Here is a 21491-nt window from a genome sequence, read left to right on the forward strand (position 1 = left end):
TCTGCATTTACAGGCAGATTCCTAACCACTGGACACCAAGGAAGTTCTGATTCCTGTTCTTTTAAATTTGTTCAGGTTTGTTTTATGGTCCAGAATGTGGTCTGTCTTGGTGAATGGTCCATGTGAACTCGAGAAGAATGTATATTTTGCTATTGTTTCTTAAAGTGCTCTATAGATGTCAATTATATCCAGTTGCTTGATTGTGTTATTGAGCTCAGCTACATACTTACTGTTTTTCTGCTTTTTGTATTTATCCATTTCGGATAGAAGAAATTTAAAGTCTTTGACTGTGATGGTGTATTGATATATTTCTCCATATATTTTTTCAGCTTTTGCACCTATTTTGACATTCAGCATTTAGATGCATAGGGCTTCCATGGTGGCTCAGTGGAAAAGAATCTGCCTGCCAATGCAGGAGATGCAAGTTCAATCTCTGGGTGAGGAAGATCCCCTGGAGAGGGAAATGGCAACCCAATCCAGTATTCTTGCCTGGGAAGTCCCAAGGACAGAGGAGCCTGGAGGGCTACAATCCATGGAGTCACAAAGGACATGACTTAATGACTATACAACAACATTTAGAATGCGTACATGTTAAGGATTGTTATGTCTTCTTGGAGAATTAAATCCTGTATCACTATGTAACGCCCCTTTCTCTTGATTTCTCATAACATTCTTTGTTTTGAAATATCCTCTCTCTGAAATTAACACAGTTACTCTTATACTCTTTTGATTAATGTTAGAATGATGTATCTTTTTCTATCCAATTGATTTTCATCATTGTGTCTTTTTCGTTTAAAGTAGATTTCTTGAAAGGTGTATCATGAAAGAAAACATATCTATATTTATTCTTTGTTTCATTGCTATAGGAGATCATATATATTTCCTAAAGACAGGAGGAGTTGAATACAGAATTAAACTAAGTTGTACACTAACACCATGAAATAGTTTTCTCACAGTGTAAATATTGTGATTTTGAAAGCTGCACTTCAATAAGAGGTTTCTGTAAACAGATTCATGGTGAGTGTTTTGTCATTTCCTTTCTGAAAAGAACTGATGGATAAAATTTCTAGGTAGACTGATTGCATGGTTTTCTTTTCAGCCATTTACCCAGCATGGGGGGGGATAATGTGTTGTTTCACATTATTATATTTTAGCTATATAAAAATATATAGAAACATGTTACAGAGTCAAGGCTAAGTAAATGACTTCTAGAGTACATTAACAATACCATTTTCTAAGAAAATTACTTAAAACTGGAACACATTCCATACAACAAATTTGGGGAGACACTGAGTCTTGCTTGGAGGACTAATTCAAAACTTTCAGGTCCTGAATCTGACAGTTTTCCGTTTAAAATTTCTAGTATTTTTGGAAACAAGAATCTTTGAAGAAGGCATTAATTCTTTTAAAACTATGTTAAGGCCCCAGGTATCAGGTGATATACAGATTTTACACAATGAACAAACTTGCCCAGCCCATGCTCAAGGTTTGCGGTCTGGCTGGGCATGGAAAGAAGCTAGGCCAGGTGGACAGGAGGTGTCAGCGACATGGTGGGCAAACATTTTCCAGTGATACTTGTTATACACTCATTAAATAAGTCTTCATTATATTATCATCCATGGAGAGAACTAATATTTGGATTGACTGATGATCCCAATTCTCACATTATTGTGAATGCCATTGCACTTGTTTTCCCTCTAAGAAAAGCATAACTTGTAGCAGAAGAAAGTAAGGCCCAAATAGGAATTCAGATAAGCAAAGTTTCACTAGAATTACACTGTTAGTTACAATGCTTTAAATTGCAATCAAAATAAATCCTACAAAATTGGCAGAAAATTAAAAGGAAGATCTTGGCTAAGAATGGGTTTTCCTGGTGGCTCAGAGGTAAAGAGCTTGACTGCCAATGCAGGAGATTCGGACTTGATCCCTGGGTTGGGAAGATTCCCTGAAGAAGAAAATGGCAACCTACTCCAATATTCTTGCCTGGAGAATCCCATGGACAGAGGAGCCTGGCAGGCTATAGTCTTTGGGGTCACAAAACAGTTGGACGTGACTTAGCAATTAAACAACAAAAACAACATTAGCTAGGAAAGCTAAAGTCAGTTCAGTTCAGTCACTCAGTTGTGTCCAATTCTTTGTGACCCAAAGGACTGCAGCATGCAAGTCCTCCCTGTCCATCACCAACTCCCAGAGTTTACCCAAACTCGTGTCTATTGAGTTGGTGATGCAATCCAACTATCTCATCTTCTGTCATCCATGTCTCTTGCCACTTTCAATCTTTCCCAGCATCAGGGTCTTTTCAAATGAGGCAGTTCTTCACATCAGGTGGCCAAAGTATTGGAGTTTCAGCTTCAGCATCAGTCCTGCCAATGAATATTCAGGACTGATTTCCTTTGGGATGAACTAGTTGGATCTCCTTGCTGTCCAAGGGACTCTCAAGAGTCTTCTCCAACACCATAGTTCAAAAGCATCAATTCTTCAGTGCTCAGATTTGCAGTAGTTGACAGCTAAATCATAACATTAAATGGAACAAGAACAGTAGAAGAAAATATTCAGCAGTACAAAGTTTGTTGCAAAAATATGACTTTATAGGCTACTGTTACATTATAGAAAATAGAAGAGGATGAGAGAAGAAGAAACATGCTAATTTTGTCACTGACTTTCAGAGGAAATTAAGAAAATATAAGACTAAAAACCTTTATAAGTACAATCAATATAACAAAAATGGATATTCTTTGACATACTGGAGTGACACATATGCCAACAGAAAGAAACCAGACTTTTTAAAAACTATAAAAAGATAAAAGAAATATTGTGACAGAACTAAAACCAAATATGTCATTTAAAATGTAAATGGCTTAACCTCCTATTAAAAGAAAATGATTTTCACTTCACATTAAATCATAAAGAAAAATTAATCTGTAGTTTGCATACAAGAAGTAAATCTAATTCAAATTAATCTATAGTTTGCATAAAAGAAGTAAATCTAATTCAAAGGGTTATAAAAAGTATGAACTTAAAGACAAAAGCAAAATTTATACAATAAAATTATATAGCAAAGTAGAAGTCAAACCAAAGGCATTGAATAAAACAAAAGAAGGGCTCTTCATAATGCTAAAGGATTTAATTCTTAAAATGAAGATATAACAGTTGTGAATATTCATACACAGCAACAATCATAAAACAGAAATCGAATGAGCTTAAAGGAGAAATCAAAACATATTATAGAGACTAATTCATCTTTCCCAGGTCATGACTAATCCAATGGTGAGACAAAAAAAAAAAAAAACTACCAACATCATATAAGACAAAAATGACTTCATTAATAAGGCAAACATGTTTGCTATATATAAACCATCTATTTTATGCTTTACTTATACATTATCCATTATATTCTGGATTAAATAAATATTTGCCAACATCAAAGTTTTAAATTTTGCATTATACTTATTTTACTTAACAATTTGTATTTTTTCTTTTGATTTTATTATTTTTCTCTTTCAGCATGTTTTTATTTCCGTTGAATCTAACACCTCCTTTAAATCCTTCCACTCTACTTTATATGTAATTACGTTGTATCTGAACTTTGTTTACAACTACCCAGTGATCATACAGAAGGGTAATCACACCAGATAATGCCAGAGCAACCTTGCCAATGTGTAATTCTTTTCTGGCTTCTTACTGTAATAATTTTTGAGGTTTCCTAATTTCTAAATAAAGTACAGATTTCTCCACATGTCTCACAAGTTTATATAAAATGTATGATGTGACCCTTTTCCCAATTTTATCCTTATTATATTCTCTGGTATTTACTTTACCCTCCTCTAGTCTATGGTTGGGACTTCCTTGGTGGCTCAGACAGTAGAGAATCTGCCTGCAATGCAGGAGACCTGGGTTTGATCCCTGGGTTGGGAAGTTTCCCTGGAGGAGGGAACGGTATTTTTGCCTGGAGAATCCCTATAGACAGAGGAGCCTGATGGGCTACAGACTATGCGGTTGCAAAGAGTCAGACACGACTGAGCAACTAAGCACAGCACACAGTCTATGGTTAATTTCTGAATGTTTCACTCACTTTCTACCTTTCTTGCTTTCCATTATAGTTCCATTTATTTGAATTCCCTCCTTTCTTTTCCCTGGCTAATCTACCTGAAATATGCATTTGTTTCATACTCATTGCATATCTGAAAGTTCTTGAGAGCAGCATATATATACTCTTAAAATTCATATAATGAAAGCAGAGGGTGAGACAGTAGCGCTGAAATATACACATTACCATATGCAAAGTTAGACAGTGGAAATGTGCTGTATGATGCAGGGAGCTCAAATCTGGTGCTCTGTGACAATGCAGAGGGGTAGGATGGGGTGGGATATGGGAGGGAGGTTTAAGAAGGAGGGGACACATGGATACCCATGGCTGATTCATGTTGATACATGGCATAAACCAATACAATAATGTAAAGTAATTATCTTCCAATTAAAAATAAATAAATAAATGTTCATCGCAGCACTGTTTCTAATAGCCAGGACATGGAAGCAACCTAGATGTCCATCAGCAGATGAATGGATAAGAAAGCTGTGGTACATATACACAATGGAGTATTACTCAGCCATTAAAAAGAATACATTTGAATCAGTTCTAATGAGGTGGATGAAACTGGAGCCTATTATACAGAGTGAAGTAAGCCAGAAAGAAAAACACCAATACAGTATACTAATGCATATATATGGAATTTAGTAAGATGGTAACAATAACCCTGTGTATGAGACAGCAAAAGAGACACTGATGTATAGAACAGTCTTATGGACTCTGAGAGAGAGGAAAAGGGTGGGAAGATTTGGGAGAATGGCATTGAAACATGTAAAATATCATGTATGAAACGAGTTGCCAGTCCAGGTTCGATGCACGATACTAGATGCTTGGGGCTGGTGCACTGGGATGACCCAGAGGGATGGAATGGGGAGGGAGGAGGGAGGAGGGTTTAGGATGGGGAACACATGTATACCTGTGGCGGATTCATTTTGATATTTGGCAAAACTAATACAATTATGTAAAGTTTAAAAATAAAATAAAATTTAAAAAAAATAAATAAAAATTAATTAATTAATTAAAAAAATAAAACATAATAAATTTCTGTTAGTAAGATCTTTGGAAGAGCAGAACTTTTTCTGCCCTATTTCCATCCCACATCTCATTCCTTCACCCTACTACTCTCACCCTATGCTGTGAATTGCAGTCAGAGTCTGAGTTTCCTGCTCTTATCTTCTCATTTTACTTTTTTAAGGAACTGTTAGACGAAGTCAGGAAGATATGGCTCATACTCCAGTAGACAGAATATTGCAGATTGGATTAGGCTTGTGTTAATATGGAAGCAATGGAGAAAAGTAAATAGATTTGAAAGAGATTTAAGATTTAACATTGGCATACTTTTGTTGTATATGAGATCTGACAGTTTTCAATCCTCAATTATTCTCCAGCTATTGTCTAATTTCTCTGCTGTGCTTCAGATACAATCTTGTTTAGAGAGATAGTTATGATGAATTTCCATTTTCTCATCTCCTTCTTACTTTACAGTACATTTTATCTCTTACTAATATCACCAATGACCACATTGTAAAATTCAATGAATAATAAGTTTGAAACTTTTGGTTACACCATCATTCTTGAAACATCTATGATAAGTATGAATACCAATTCAAGTATCTATATGTGTGATTATATAACATTATTTTCTATTAATGGAAACTTTATCTTGACTTCTGGACCTCATTTTGGCATACCAGTCACAAATGTAACCACTGCTATCCCCTCTGAGGAGGTTCTCCAATCCCTTGAATTGTGAAATGGTTTTGTGATGTTATGCCAATGTCAGGGCATGTGGGCCATGGAAGATTTGGTGCTCTAACAATTCCTTAATAAAAATACATATTGATTGTTTCTATGATGGCCTTAGTCCGTGTCCATAGGGCTCTCCCAAATTTGGCATCTCTGATTTTGTAGGGCTGTGTAAGTTCTCCCATGGCTTGTTCCAACATGTACCTGGGATCTTATTACCACCCCTTTGATAACTGCCATAAAGTAAACTGTCAACTCTCTGCCTCAATTAGTTCTATTCTTCTCTTTATTCCAAGCTCAAGAGGGTAAAACCTCGAAGATAATGGAAAATATTTGTCCTTGTATATTTTCCCAAGGAATCTAATCTATGCTCCCCCATTTTGTTTGTTTGTTTGTTTTGCATGTGTGTGTGCTCAGTGTTGTCCAACTTTTGTGACCCAATGGACTGTAGCCTACCAGGCTCCTCTGAGCATGGAATTCTTCAGGTTAGAATACTGGAGTGGGTTGCCATTTCCTCATCCAGCGGATCTTCCCAACCCAGGAATGGAACCTATGTCTCCTGCATCTTCTGCATTGGCAGGAGGATTCATTTACCACTAGCCACATGGGAGTCCTAATCTATGCCCAAAGATCCCCAACTTTGACCTCTTCTGGTACCTGCCCCCATCTTCACCCCCATTCCTCACCCTGAAAAATGTGTCTTGGCATTTAAAGGACAAAAGACAGAATAATTTGCTATTTATATTTCTGATTTCCACCTATTTCATGCTTCCCTGTGTCTATGAACACAACATTTGATGTATGTTTGAACTAAGGAAAGAGAAGAAGGAAGGACAAGAGATACAGGAAAATTTAAAGTGATTATTATCCCACCACATTTTTCTCCTAGTTATTTTGTGCTCCCAGGAAGGTTTATATTTTTTATGCGACTATTTGTTTCCTTCAAGTGCACAGAATCATTTTGACCGTACTTCTCAGGTTAGAGCAAACTTCTATTAGCATAACATATTCTATCCTTTATTTTCTTTTATCCCTCCCTCAACTATAAATACACATTATTATATATTCAATGTATGCCTTCCAAATTTTCTTTCAATACACACACCTGGACATGTAATAAATGTATGCATATAAGAAAAGTACATGATACTTAAATGACCTTTAAAGTAGATTCAATAATGTACCTTCCCAACAGAAAGTTTTTGAAGGTTCATATTACAGTTCATTATCTCCACCCTTTACTTAATTTTTGCTAATATTATGGACATAAGGTGTTTTGGTTGGCAGAATTATAAAGTTGTCCACGCCCCCCCGCCAAGTTTTCCATATTATTCAATAAAACACTAATCCAGGTACTGCTGTGAAGTGACTTTGCAGATGAAATTAAGGTTGCTAAACAGCTGAACTTAAAGCTGAGACGTTATCCTGGATAAGGATTGACAGGGCCAATGTAATCAGATGTACTCTTAAAATGAGAAGAGGAAGGCAAAAGTTTGAGACAGAAAGGTAGAAGGCAGAGGAAAGATGAAAAAGAAGGAAAATAAGACAGATTCAAACACAATAAATAATTCACCTGTCATGCTAGCTTTGAAAATGGAAGAAGGGAATTGGGAAACAAGAAATACATGTAGCCCCTTGAAGCAGAAAATACCCGCTAGTTGCCAGCCAGCAAGGAAAGGGTAACTGTAGTTCCACATTCACAAGTAACTGATCTCAGCCAATAATCTTAATAAGTTTGGAGGCAAATTCTTACCATAGATTCTCAGTAAAATCCCACTCTATCAACACCTTGATCTTGGCTTTGTGAAACTCAGAGCAGAGAAGCCAGTTGAGCCAACTCCAAGATCTGATTTACATAACTGTGAGATAATACATATTGGTTGCTTTAATCTATGAATTCTGTATCTTTGTTTTATCAAAGATTTCATTTATTCCTTTATAATTTGTGCTTTTCAATTCTTTAAAAAATTAATCAGTCTAATGTCATGAAGAATTGTTCTTATATTGGTGTTATAGTTTTACTTTTCATATATAAGCCTTTAATCCTCTGAAGTTTATTGATTATGAAGCTGTAGTCTGTTTTTTACCCTAAACATGACCTAATTCCCTCAAACATACTTTTAATCTCTCTAATGCTTTGCTATGACTCTGCAGTGGTGCTTCCCAGACTTTAGCAGGTATCAAAAGTACCAGGAAGAGTGCTTCTGTATTAACTAGGGTTCAATCAGAGGAAAAGGGGTTTGCCACAGGACTTTAACTTTATGTAATTGTGGAAGTGGGTTAAGCAGTTGGTAAGACTATTTTCTCTGGGTCTTATGCTGAAGCTTGAAGTCTATAGAACAGACAATCAGAAATAAAATTTCACATAAAGCAGGAGTAAATAAGAACAAACTGGATACCCCAAGCACAAATTGGACATCACAAGGAAGGGTTGGAATCCATGATCAGTTCTCGGTGCCCTTCACCATGATGGAGTGCATACTAAACATACCCACATTCCTTGCCTAGAAGTTGGAGAAGAAGAAGGATGATACAGGGAAGGGTGAGCAGTGCTAACCCAGTTACTGCATCAGGCCAATGAGGTGAGTTAGCAGATCAGCTATAGGTTGTGTGAGTTACAAAACACTGTTGCTTCAATTCCACCCTCTAAAATCTTATATAACAATCCTGATTGGGTCCTCCCTACTTACAAACATACAGAAAAGAGTGATTTGGGAAATTACTTCAACCTGGTCAAGCTTATAACAAAGATACCACCGTTTATTAAATGCAGATTCCTGGAGTGCAACCCCAAAGTCTCTGTTTCCTCAGGTCTGGAGTGAGCCTGAAGTCCACTTGCACAAAGACAAGTTCCTAGGAGATGCTGCTGCTCCTCTAGAAACTACATATTAAGTAGTTTTTGCATGCAATTAACTTGTCTCTTAATTAACTACTATTAAGAATCACATGTATAATTAATATATGTGTACAACTACTGTAACAAGCCCTAGTTCTGCTAATGTTTTCATTAATATGACTTATTTTGTATTGTTTGTTTAGTCAGTAAGTCATGTCCAATTCTTTTTATAGACTACATATATTCACCTATATTTTATAATCATTTGTCAACTTTTGCTATTTTTTAATTAGAATATATTGATATTAAAACATATCTCCCTTTCAAGGTCTTCTATTAACTATTTTAATGGAATACTTTTAAATAATGATAGGGTGTTGTTATGTAATTTTCATATAGTCATTTCTATTGAGAGTGTTATATTTTCTAATATTTTATTGCTAGTAATGGATGATGCTTTTTCATGTTAGTTTTATATTAGTCAAATTGGTCATTTCATAGTTCTAGTAGTTTTAAGTCTTTTTCATTTTAGCTCTTCGGCTAATAGAGCAACAGTTTCAGGTTGTGATTTTAATTTGCATTTCCTAAGCAACTATATTCATTTTCAGACATTTTTTTCATATATATAGATATCTTCTTTAAGTATATCCTATCCTTTTAGGTCTTTTGACCATTTTCTGTTTTCTTGTCTGCTTTTCTTCCTTATTGTATTTTAGGAGGTTTTTTTGTTTGTTTGTTTGTTTTTTGTTTTTAATACAGTTCTTTTCTGCATGCAATTAACTTCTCTTTACGGCTTGCATTTTTTCACTTTTTTAAAAAGAATCTTGTGATGTTTAGTTCTTATTGCCAAAATAATCAAATGCCTTTATTTTTATTTTCCTTTTATTAATATCATCTTTATATCCTAATTAATAAATCTTTACTTATCCTCTGTTCAAAAAGATGATCAATGGCTTCCTTTAAAGCATTTTTTAGGGGTTTGTTTTTAAATGACTGTTAGAATTCAGGCATTGTATATAATTCAGGCATTGCGTTTCATTAGGACCAGAACTGTTTTGAATTGACATGATTTTCTCATGTTATTTACTATCTTTGTATGTCTCTGACAAATATGACTTCATGTGATATGTTGCCACTTTTGACATGCAGGTGAACTCAACATATTTTATTAAGGATTTTTGCATTTATTCCCATATTTAAAATTATATGGGCATTAAGTGAAATTACAATTTGATTTTATTATATTATACTTTCAGGTTTTGTTAACAAAATTATTCTTATTTCATATAATTTCTTCAGCACTTTTCTAATTAATTTTTAGGAAGTGTAGAATAATCTATTCTTAAATGTTTGATAGAACTGGATTGCAAGACTGCCTGGACCTGGGATATTTGCGAACAGCTTAAAAAAATTATCATTATAATTATTTTAATTTTTAACATTTATAATTTAAATTTCATTTTGTACCAATACTGTAACATTATGTTATCTGAATTATTTAGGTTTTTAAATATAGCAGCATAATTATTTTTAAAATAATTTTAATGCTTTAATTTTCTCTCTTTTCTATATTTTGCTATTGCATTATTTTGCTCAATTTTTTTTTCTGGTTAGTTTTTCCAAAAGTTGGTTTACCTTAGCTTCTCAGCAATTAGTCATACTAGCATTTTTTTCCTTCTTTTCCCTATTTCATTGATTCCTGATCTTCCATTATTCCATTTGGTTTTTGGTTAGGGGTTCCAGTTTTACTTTCTTTGGTTCTTTGTCAGTCCAGTAGGGCATTAAATTTTGCAAATACTTTTTTCTGCATCCACTGATATGATCCTAAAACTTTGTTCAGTTAATGTGTTGAATTATATTGGTTGATTTTCAAATGCTAAACCAACATTATGTTTTATTTGCTTCAAAAATCTCTAACAAAAACAAAAAAAGATATAAAAAAACAAAGCATATTTTTGTTCAAAAGACTAGATGAAATAAGACTGTCAATATGTTGATAATTTAGAGACTGGGGTTCATGACAGTATGATATTCTTCTTTTTTATATAACTGAAAACCAGTCAAGTTGGATAATATTGTCTGCTTAAAATACCAGTCATCCTTTTTCACAATAAGTGTGTTTCATCTTCACTGAACTAACAATCAGATAGCTCATGGTGTCAGGGATTTAAATTACACTTCTGTTGCTTCTTGACAGCAGCGGCAAATAAGCACAGGTCCTTTTGTGATATCATACCCCAGAATAGCAGGCAACACCTCAGTGGGCAGTTGGTTAAATTGGTAAGCTTATGTTATGAATAGTACCTTGATTTATTAACAGTGGAACAAACATATTTTGGATTTAGGTGACTTTAATGCAAATCAGACATACTTTATCAACCTTTCAATTCTTTGTTACTGTTTTTCACTGGGTTTCAATTAATACTTAATTTCTTTCTCAAGAAAGTCAAACATGCTATCACTTCCCATTTTCTTAAGAATCTGACCAATGCATTTCTCTTCTTAGTCAATATTTTGGAAACCTTTAATCAATTCAATAAAGTCTTCGCCTACTGTGCTATTTCAAGCTTGAGGAATCTATTACTACAGGCATCAACTCATTGAAATGGGCTGACACGACTATTTAAAGTTCTCCCTCCTGTCTTTCCATCTTTCTATATATTTTGGCAGAAAAGAAATTGATAATTTTTTCATTTAAATGCAAGTGTAACATAAATGTAATGTAACATATACTTAAAGACTAAATATTATGAAAACAGTATAACTTACAAACTTTGTTAATGGTCTTAATGTCATATATTTAAGAGCTGTGTTCATACTTGTGCAAATAAAAATTCTGAAAAAATGATCTAATGTCAATTTCAAGTTCATATCTTACAGAATATAATATTGAGAAATTATACCAACTTTGAATAAGAAACATTTTCTCACAGATATTTATCATAATAATAAATTGTATACATCATTTCAAATAACTGATACATTTGATTAAATTTCTATTAATTAAAATATCAAACTATATTCTGACAAGTCAATTTAAAATGAAATCAGTTAAGATCACCTTTTTCTTAATAAAATAAATAGTGATACTTTCTTTGTAGGTGGCTTTGCAATTGCATTGGGGCAGTCAACATAACATATGGCTCATAGAACACCTGCCAGCAAGAATATATTTATAGAAACAGTAAACTAATTAATACCTTAAAGAGCCCCATGACTTTTGACACATTATGTTATCCTGTCAAATTAGACTTGTATCACCTTCCTTGGAAGAACATTTCTTCACCAGCATATAATAAATTATTTAACCTGGAAAGATCATCATGCTTCTTTAAAAAGTACAAATTTATACTCTGGGAAATAACAAGTCACCATAGTGAAATGATCCCCCCTCCACCATTCGATTATACATAGTATAGCCTAGATGTTGAATATAAACTCAGAAAATATGAATTCAAATGTCTACATCCCTCTCTGGGTTGTCTTTCAGTGCTGATATATCCCTCTATGGGCTTCCATTGTGGCTCAGCTGGTAAAGAATCCACCTGCAATGTGGGAGACCTGGATTCGATACCTAGGTTGGGAAGATCCCCTGGAGAAGGGAAAGGCTACACACTCCAGTATTCTAGCCTGGAGAATTCTATGGACTGTATAGTCCATGGGTCGCAAAGAATTGGACACTAGTGAAGAAAGCTGAGCACCGAAGAATTGATGCTTTTGAACTGTGGTGTTGGAGAAGACTCTTGAGAGTCCCTTGGACTGCAAGGAGATCCAACCAGTCCATTCTAAAGGAGATCAGCCCTGGGTGTTCTTTGGAAGGAATGATGCTAAAGCTGAAACTCCAGTACTTTGGCCACATCATGCGAAAAGTTGACTTATTGGAAAAGACCCTGATGCTGGGAGGGATTGGGGGCAGGAGGAGAAGGGGACGACAGAGGATGAGATGGCTGGATGGCATCACTGACTCAATGGATGTGAGCTTGAGTGAACTCCGGTAGTTGGTGATGGACAGGGAAGCCTGCTGTGATGCAATTCATGGGGTCACAAAGAGTCAGAAACGACTGAGCTACTGAACTAGACTGAACTGAACTGGACTGAACTAAGCGACTAAGCACACATATCCCTCTAGTTCTGATTCTTAAAATATGAGTTTTATACTATAAATGTATGTGTAAATTGAACAGGAGACATGTTCAACTTTAAAATCATTGACTGGATCTTTCATTTTTCAGATTTCTCCATCTGTTTGTATAACATACCCTCAGTCTCTACTTCATTCAAATACCCTGAAGCAATATTTTCACTTAATTTGTATCTTTCCTAAAGTTACATGTACCCCTACCACTACTGGTGATGTTTGTTTGATAAATCAGACATCTAGTTAGCCTTCTTCCCAGTTTTTTATAGACTGCACTATCTTTTTCCCATTTAAAATAATTACTTTCTTTGGCTTTTGAGCAAAGACATTTTGAGCGGAAAAAAAAAAACTTGGATGGTAACTGGACTACTTTTTTCAAGTTTCAGAATTCACTGCTGCTTCTGGATTTGCACATAATTGCATTTATTTTTATAGTGAGAATCATTTACAAAGGCATCAATATTTTATGAAAAGAAGTTCTACCACCTATTAAGTTCAGTAATATTCAAGGATGATGAGCAGATGCTGCTTCCACATTATTTAATATTATATTAAATAACTGCAGCCTCATATCATCATCACGTATATTCTCAAAACAATTGTAAAAATTAGGAAGTAACAAAGCAAGTGTGATATTTTTATCACAGGGTATTATTATATTATCAGGGTATTGTGAATAAAAAGTGCCATGACAATATATACTTATATTCATGACAGTAATTAATTAAATTGTGTACAATAAGAACACTACCCTATCACATCTCAGATAGCTGTGGTGAATGGAACAAGGTGAAAGACTTTGCTTCAGCATAAATAGTATACAAGTGAATTAGTCACTTGTTCCCTATAAACCAGCATTCAGAAAATTTTAAATATGGTATTAGAATAATTTAAAATATAGATAATTCAAGGAAAATGATTAAATACATTAACTATTTTTCAATAAATTCATATTCAGTGCTTTAGGGGAATTTTCCTTAACTCAATTGTGCTCAAAGATATTATACCTTCAGTTAAAAGTCTGTCATTCACTCATAATTATAAATCAAGTATAGTGTAAACTACACTGATAGCCTCAAAATATGTTCAGTATATATTATTCAGAAAGACCTCAAATATAGATTTAAAAAAAAAAACCTCTCCTGTGAACCAAAGGTAACTTTCATCTCTCTTATTGTATTTACTGGGTCTTGCTAAACCAAGGTACATGCTATACAAATTAGTAATTTAGTAAGAAATAAATCTTTGTTCTTTGTGAATTCAAATAAGCTGAAATAATTATTCATTTTCTTTGAATTTTCTTTAGGGACTAGGTATTTTGGAAAATTAAGAAAGACTATCTGATAAAAATATTGCATAAGCAAGTTTAGAAAAATGTCATACTCAATATTTCTTGGAGAGATGAAATTTCTGTATATAAAGTTTCAACTGTGAACAAGTCAATTAATATTATTTGCTAACTGTCTCTTTATGCATTAGGTAGAACTGTGCTCCAGCAGAATAATACCCCCACCCTCCAAAATTCCCATATCCTAGTTCCTAAAACCTGTAAATATGTTACCTTATGTGGCAAAAGGGACTCTTCAGGTATGATTACTGTTAACCACCTAAGTGTAAAATTATCCTAGACTATTCTGTTGGGACTAATCTAATCACATAAGTCCTTAAAAGTGGAAAATCTTTCCCAGTTATTGTCAGAGAAGGAGATTAAGGATGAAAGAGGATCATAGAGAATGTGTGTTGCCTTTAGAAGGTGGGAAAGGAAAGGAAATGAGTTCACTCACAGAGCCTCCCGAACTAAAGGCAGCGCTGTCAACACTAATTTTAGCCCATTGAAAACCATTTTGGACTTTCAACAATCAGAACTGCAAGAAAAAATAGTGCTGTTTTAAGCCACTAAGTATATGGTAATTTGTAACAGCTGCAACAGGAAACTAATAAAAACATATATAAAGAGCTTACAAAGGAGATCCTTTTTAATCCACTAACCACTTTGGAGACTGGCTTCTTTCACTTAGCATGGTGCTTTGGAGATTTATCCATGTTTCTGTGGATATTGGTAGTTCAATCCAGTTACCACTGAGTAAAATTCCATTTAGTGTCTGTATGCATTCAGCAGTCATTTTTTTTTTTTTAATTTTGGCAGTTATGAAAGAACTTGATATTAAAATTTGCATGCAATTTCCAGGGACCATTTTCTAAATAGGCTGCTCCGTTGTGAATTCCAAAAAGAAAAAAATGATAACTATTTTTCTGCATCCTATAAACATGTTATTGTCAGAATTTTTGTCTTATTTTTATTTTAGCCATTCTAAAAAGTATAGGCACACCTCAGATATATTCTGGGTTCAGTTTCAGACCACCATAATAAATAAAGTCGCAGGAATTTTCTGGTTTCTCATGTTTATGAAAGTCATGCTTACAGTATCAGTTCAGTTCAGTTCAGTCGCTCAGTCGTGTCCGACTCTTTGTGACCCCATGAATCACAGCACACCAGGCCTCACTGTCAATCACCATCTCCCGGAGTTCACTCAACCTCAAGTCCATAAAGTCGGTGATGACAACCAGCCATCTCATCCTCTGTCGTCCCCTTCTCCTCCTGCCCCCAATCCCTCCCAGCATCAGGGTCTTTTCCAATGAGTCAACTCTTCGCATGATGTGGCCAAACTACTGGAGTTTCAGCTTTAGCATCATTCCTTCCAAAGAACACCCAGGGCTGATCTCTTTTATTTTTTTATTTTTTTTAAATTTTATTTTATTTTTAAACTTTACATAACTGTATTAGTTTTGCCATATATCAAAATGAATCCGCCACAGGTATACATGTGTTCCCCATCCTGAACCCTCCTCCCTCCTCCCTCCCCATTCCATCCCTCTGGGTCGTCCCAGTGCACCAGCCCCAAGCATCCAGTATCGTGCATCGAAGCTGGACTGGCAACTCATTTCATACATGATATTTTACATGTTTCAATGCCATTCTCCCAAATGATCTCTTTTAGAATGGACTGGTTGGATCTCCTTGCAGTCCGAGGGACTCTCAAGAGTCTTATCCAACACCACAGTTCAAAAGCATCAATTCTTCGGCGCTCAGCTTTCTTCACAGTCCAACTCACATCCATACATGACCACTGGAAAAACCATAGCGTTGACTAGACGGAGCTTTGTTGGCAAAGTAATGTCTCTGCTTTTGAATATGCTATCTAGGTTGGTCATAACTTTCCTTCCAGGGAGTAAGCGTCTTTTAATTTCATGGCTGCAGTCACCATCTGCAGTGATTTTGGAGCCCAAAAAGATAAAGTCTGACACTGTTTCCACTGTTTCCCCATCTATTTCTCATGAAATGATGGGACCAGATGCCATAATCCTCATTTTCTGAATGTTGAGCCTTAAGCCCACTTTTCCACTCTCCACTTTCACTTTCATCAAGAGGCTTTTGATTTCCTCTTCACTTTCTGCCATAAGGATGGTGTCATCTGCATATCTGAGGTTATTGATACTTCTCCCAGCAATCTTGATTCCAGCTTGTGCATCTTCCAGCCCAGCATTTCTCATGATGTACTCTGCATATAAATTAAACAAGCAGGATGACAATATACAGCCTTGACGTACTCCTTTTCCTATTTGGAACCAGTCTGTTGTTCCATGTCCAGTTCTAACTATTGCTTCCTGACCTGCATACAGGTTTCTCAAGAGGCAGGTCAGGTGGTCTGGTATTCCCATCTCTTTCAGAATTTTCCAGTTTCTTGTGATCCACACAGTGAAAGGCTTTGGCATAGTTAATAAAGAAGAAATAGATGTTTTTCTGGAACTCTCTTCCTTTTTCCATGATCCAAATGATGTTGGTAATTTGATCTCTGGTTCCTCTGCCTTTTCTAAAACCAGCTTGAACATCAGGAAGTTCACGGTTCACATATTGCTGAAGCCTGGCTTGGAGAATTTTGAGCATTACTTTTCTAGCGTGTGAGATGAGTGCAATTGTATGGTAGTTTGAGCATTCTTTGGCATTACCTTTCTTTGGGATTGGAATGAAAACTGACCTTTTCCATTCCTGTGGCCACTGCTGAGTTTTCCAAATTTGCTGGCATATTGAGTGCAGCACTTTTACAGTATACCATAGTCTATTAAATGTGTAATAACATTATGTCTAAAAAAATCTGTACATATCTTAATTAAAAAAACACTGTATTGCTAAAAAGTGTTAACCACCATTTAAGCCTTCAGTTAATTATAGGGACCAGGAGATGGTAAGGGACAGGGAAGCCTGGCGTGTTGCAGTCTATGGGGTCTCAAAGAGTTGGAGACACAACTTGATGACTTAACAACAAATCTTCAATGAAGCGTAGTAACAACATTTACGATCACTGATAAAAGATCACCATAACAAATATAATATTAATTAAAACCTCTGAAATATGTAAGAATTATCAAAATGTGGCACAGGCACAAAATGAGCAAATGCTGTTTGAAAAATGATGCTGATACTCTTGTTTGACATAGGGCTGCCACAAACATTAAATTTGTAAAAAATACAATATCTGTGAAGTAAAATTAATTGAAGCACAATAAAAAGAGTATGTCTATATATATAGGCATTCCCGGTGGCAAAGTAGTAAAATAATCCTCCTGCTAACATAAGAGATGCAGGTTTGATCCCTGGGTCGGGAAGATTCCCTGGAGAAAAAAGATGACAACTCACTCCAGTACTCTTGCCTGGGAAATCTCACAGACAGAGGAGCCTGGCAGGCTAGAGTCATGATTTAGTAACTAAACCACCACCACCATGTCTATATATATATCGATATTTCATTTTTACTTTACTGTGAGTTTATTTTATTACAAGTGATGTTGAACAAATTTTCAAGTGCTTGATTACTATAAGTCTTTGAAGAGTTTTTTCAAATATTGTACCTTTTAAAAATTTATTATATGTGGTCTGTGATAGGAATATTTTGAAAGCTCTTATGTATTCCAGATATAATCCCTTTATTAGATATATTTTATAATGTTTTCTTTCAGTATATACTTTGTCTTTATATTACCTGAGTGTCTTTAAAGATACAAATATTTTTAATTTTGTTAAATTCCAATTATCATATTTTTATGAATGTCTTTTATTATCGAAGAAATCTTTGACTAATTCATGGTCACAAAAATGTCCTCTTATGTTTGCTTCTAATATTATTATAATTCCATAAACTTTTTTAGGTTTTAAATTTAGCTATATAATCCACTTTGAATTAATAAGTAATTATATATGTTCCAAGGTAGAGTTAAGGCTGAATATTTTTAAATATTGATATCTATTTTTCTAGCACCATTTGTTAAAAAGATTATTTTATCATCAAATTACTGTTCCACCATGATCAAAAATAAATTTACTATTTTAAGATCAATTTCTAGATTTTCAAATCTTTTTTATTTAAACTATTACAGTACCACACTGTCTTGATTACTGTAACTTTTAAAAAGATATTGAAATGAGGTATTTTGAGTTATCCAGATACATTACTCTTCAAAATGACGTTGGTCATTCCAGTCTATGATTTTTATATTAAAATTTTAGAATCAACTTATCAATTTCTTAAAAATAAAAAAGGTTCTGCTAGAACTGTGATTACTACTACACTGTTTCTATAGCTCAACTTCAGAGAAATAATATCTTTACAATGTTGAGTTTTCCAATTTACAAGCAAGGTGTATCTGTCCATTTATTAAGACCTTATTTTATTTATTCAATAATTTTTTATACTTTCCATCATACACATCTTGTTAGATTTATACCCATCTATTTTATACTTTGGATTGCTACTGTAAAAGATACTTATTAAAATGTCAGCTAGGAATTGTTAACTGCTAGTAAATGGACATTTTCCTGTATTTACTTTGTGTCTTATGATCTTGATAAATACATTTATTTTCTTCTTGCTTTTCATAGATTCTTTGCTATGTTCCATGTAGATAATAATGCATCTATGAATAGAGACCATTTTGCTTGTTGCATTCCAGTCTGTGTCTCTTTTTATTTTTTTTAATTTGTATTTATTTATTTTTTATTTTTCTGCATATGCCTTGGCTAAAATATTTAGGACAATATTGAACAGGGAGATAAATACCCTTAACTTCTAATCTTTAGGGGAAAGCATTCAGTCTATCATCAATTATTATATTAATTGTTGGGATTTTGTAAATGTTCTTTATCAATTTCATTGTGTTCCTACTTTGCTGAGAATTTTTTTCCCCAAATGTCTTTTAGCATCTGTTGAGCTAATTACACGTGTTTTTTCTTAGTCTGTTGATATGATGAATCATCAGTTGTTTTTTGGAATGATATATCAAGAGTACATTCCCAGGGAAATCCCAACTAGCTTACAATATATGTGTGTTTTGTTTTTTTTTTATAGTGCTGAATTCATTTTGTAATATTTTGTTGAGACGTTTTGCTTCTACTATCATGTGCAACATTGCCCTTGAAATACGTCTGTTCAGTTTTGGTTTCACAAAGTGATGCAGGGTTCATAAATTGGTATGAAATGTTTCCTTGTCTTCTATTTTCCTGGAATATTGTGTGAAAGTTCATTTGACCATGAAATCATTAGCATAATCCATCAGCAAAACCATTTAGAACTTTTTTTCCTGTTAGAGATTTCTGAGTATGAATTCAGTTTTTAACAAATATAAAACTATTCAAATTACCTATGAAATTAGATAGTTCTCTGCCTTTGACTGTGTGGATAACAATAAACTGTGGAAAATTCTGAAAGAGATGGGAATACCATACCACCTGATCTGCCTCTTGAGAAATTTGTATGAAAGTCAGGAAGAAATAGTTAGAACTAGACATGGAACAACAGACTGGTTCCAAATAGGAAAAGGAGCACGTCAAGGCTGTATATTGTCACCCTGTTTATTTAACTTATATGCAGAGTACATCATGAGAAACGCTGGACTGGAAGAAACACAAGCTGGAATCAAGATTGCTGGGAGAAGTATCAATAACCTCAGATATGCAGTTGACACCACCCTTATGGCAGAAAGTGAAGAGGAACTCAAAAGCCTCTTGATGAAAGTAAAAGTGGAGAGTGAAAAAGTTGGCTTAAAGCTCAACATTCAGAAAATGAAGATCATGGCATCTGCTCCCATCATTTCATGGGAAATAGATGGGGAAACAGTGGAAACAGTGTCAGACTTTATTTTTCTGTGCTCCAAAATCACTGCAGATGGTGACTGCAGCCATGAAATTAAAAGACGCTTACTCCTTGGAAGGAAAGTTATGACCAACCTAGATAGCATACTCAAAAGCAGAGACATTCCTTTGCCAACAAAGGTTCATCTAGTCAAGGCTATGGTTTTTCCTGTGGTCATGTATGGATGTGAGAGTTGGACTGTGAAGAAGGCTGAGCACCGAAGAATTGATGCTTTTGAAGTGTGGTGTTGGAGAAGACTCTTGAGAGTCCCTTGGACTGCAAGGAGATCCATCCAGTCCATTCTGAAGGAGATCAGCCCTGGGATTTCTTTGGAAGGAATGATGCTAAAACTGAAACTCCAGTACTTTGGTCACCTCATGCGAAGAGTTGACTCATTGGAAAAGACTCTGATGGTGGGAGGGATTGGGGGCAAGAGGAGAAGGGGACGACAGAGGATGAGATGGCTGAATGGCATCACTGACTCAATGGACTTGAGTCTCAGTGAACTCCAGGAGTTGGTGATGGACAGGGAGGCCTGGCGTGCTGCAATTCATGGGGTCGTAAACAGTCGGACACGACTGAGCGACTGATCTGATCTGATCTGATCTGATAAAGAATTTGACAGTTTTATCTAAGAGATAATATTCTTAGGAGAAAATACAGGTTAAAGTCTACATGACATTTGATTTGGCAATGATTTCTTGGATATGGCACCAAAGGCACAAACTGCAAAAGGAAAAACAGACTGAGGTCCGTAACATGGTAGAGTGAAAAGCTACATTTGTCTCTTCTTTTCAGTCTAAAGGGCTTTCCTAGTGGCTCAGATGGTAAGTACCCACCTGCAGTGCAGGAGATCTGGGTTAGATCCCTGGATTGGGAATATCCCCTGGAGAAGGGAATGGCCACTCAGACCAGTATTCTTGTCTGGAGAATTCCATGGACAGAAGAGCCTGATGGAATACATTCCTTGGGTTGCAACGAGTCAGACACAACTGAGTGACTAACACACTTTATTTCAGTCTAAAATCAGTAAAACCTCCACAATATATCAAAGGTTCCTCTGCCCTTAATACCAGGATTCCAGAGAATTCCACACAAGGACTTCCCTGGTGGCTCAGATGGTAAAGAATCTGCCTGCAATTCAATAGACCTGGGTTTGATTTCTGGATCAGAAAGATCCCCTGGAGGAGGGAATGGCAACCCACTCTAGTATTCTTGCCTGGAGAATCCAATGGACAGAGGAGCCTGGAGAGAGGCAGTCCATCGAGTCACAGAGTCAGACACAACTGAGCAACAGAGCATGCACTTACTTACACATACATCTAAAAGTGAGTGGACTAGAACACCTAGAGGAGGTGGAACTGGGGGACGAGAGGAGGTATTTGTGATCTTGACTTCCTACAGGTGTAAAGTTGAGTCCATAGCCACAGAGAAACCAGTAGTAGCAGGGAAAGCAATGCACACATATCCAGCCTCATGGTCATAGCGGCACCACTTAAA

The sequence above is a fragment of the Bubalus kerabau genome, chromosome 2, assembly GCF_029407905.1.
Source record: "Bubalus kerabau isolate K-KA32 ecotype Philippines breed swamp buffalo chromosome 2, PCC_UOA_SB_1v2, whole genome shotgun sequence".
Taxonomy (NCBI): Eukaryota; Metazoa; Chordata; class Mammalia; order Artiodactyla; family Bovidae; genus Bubalus; species Bubalus kerabau.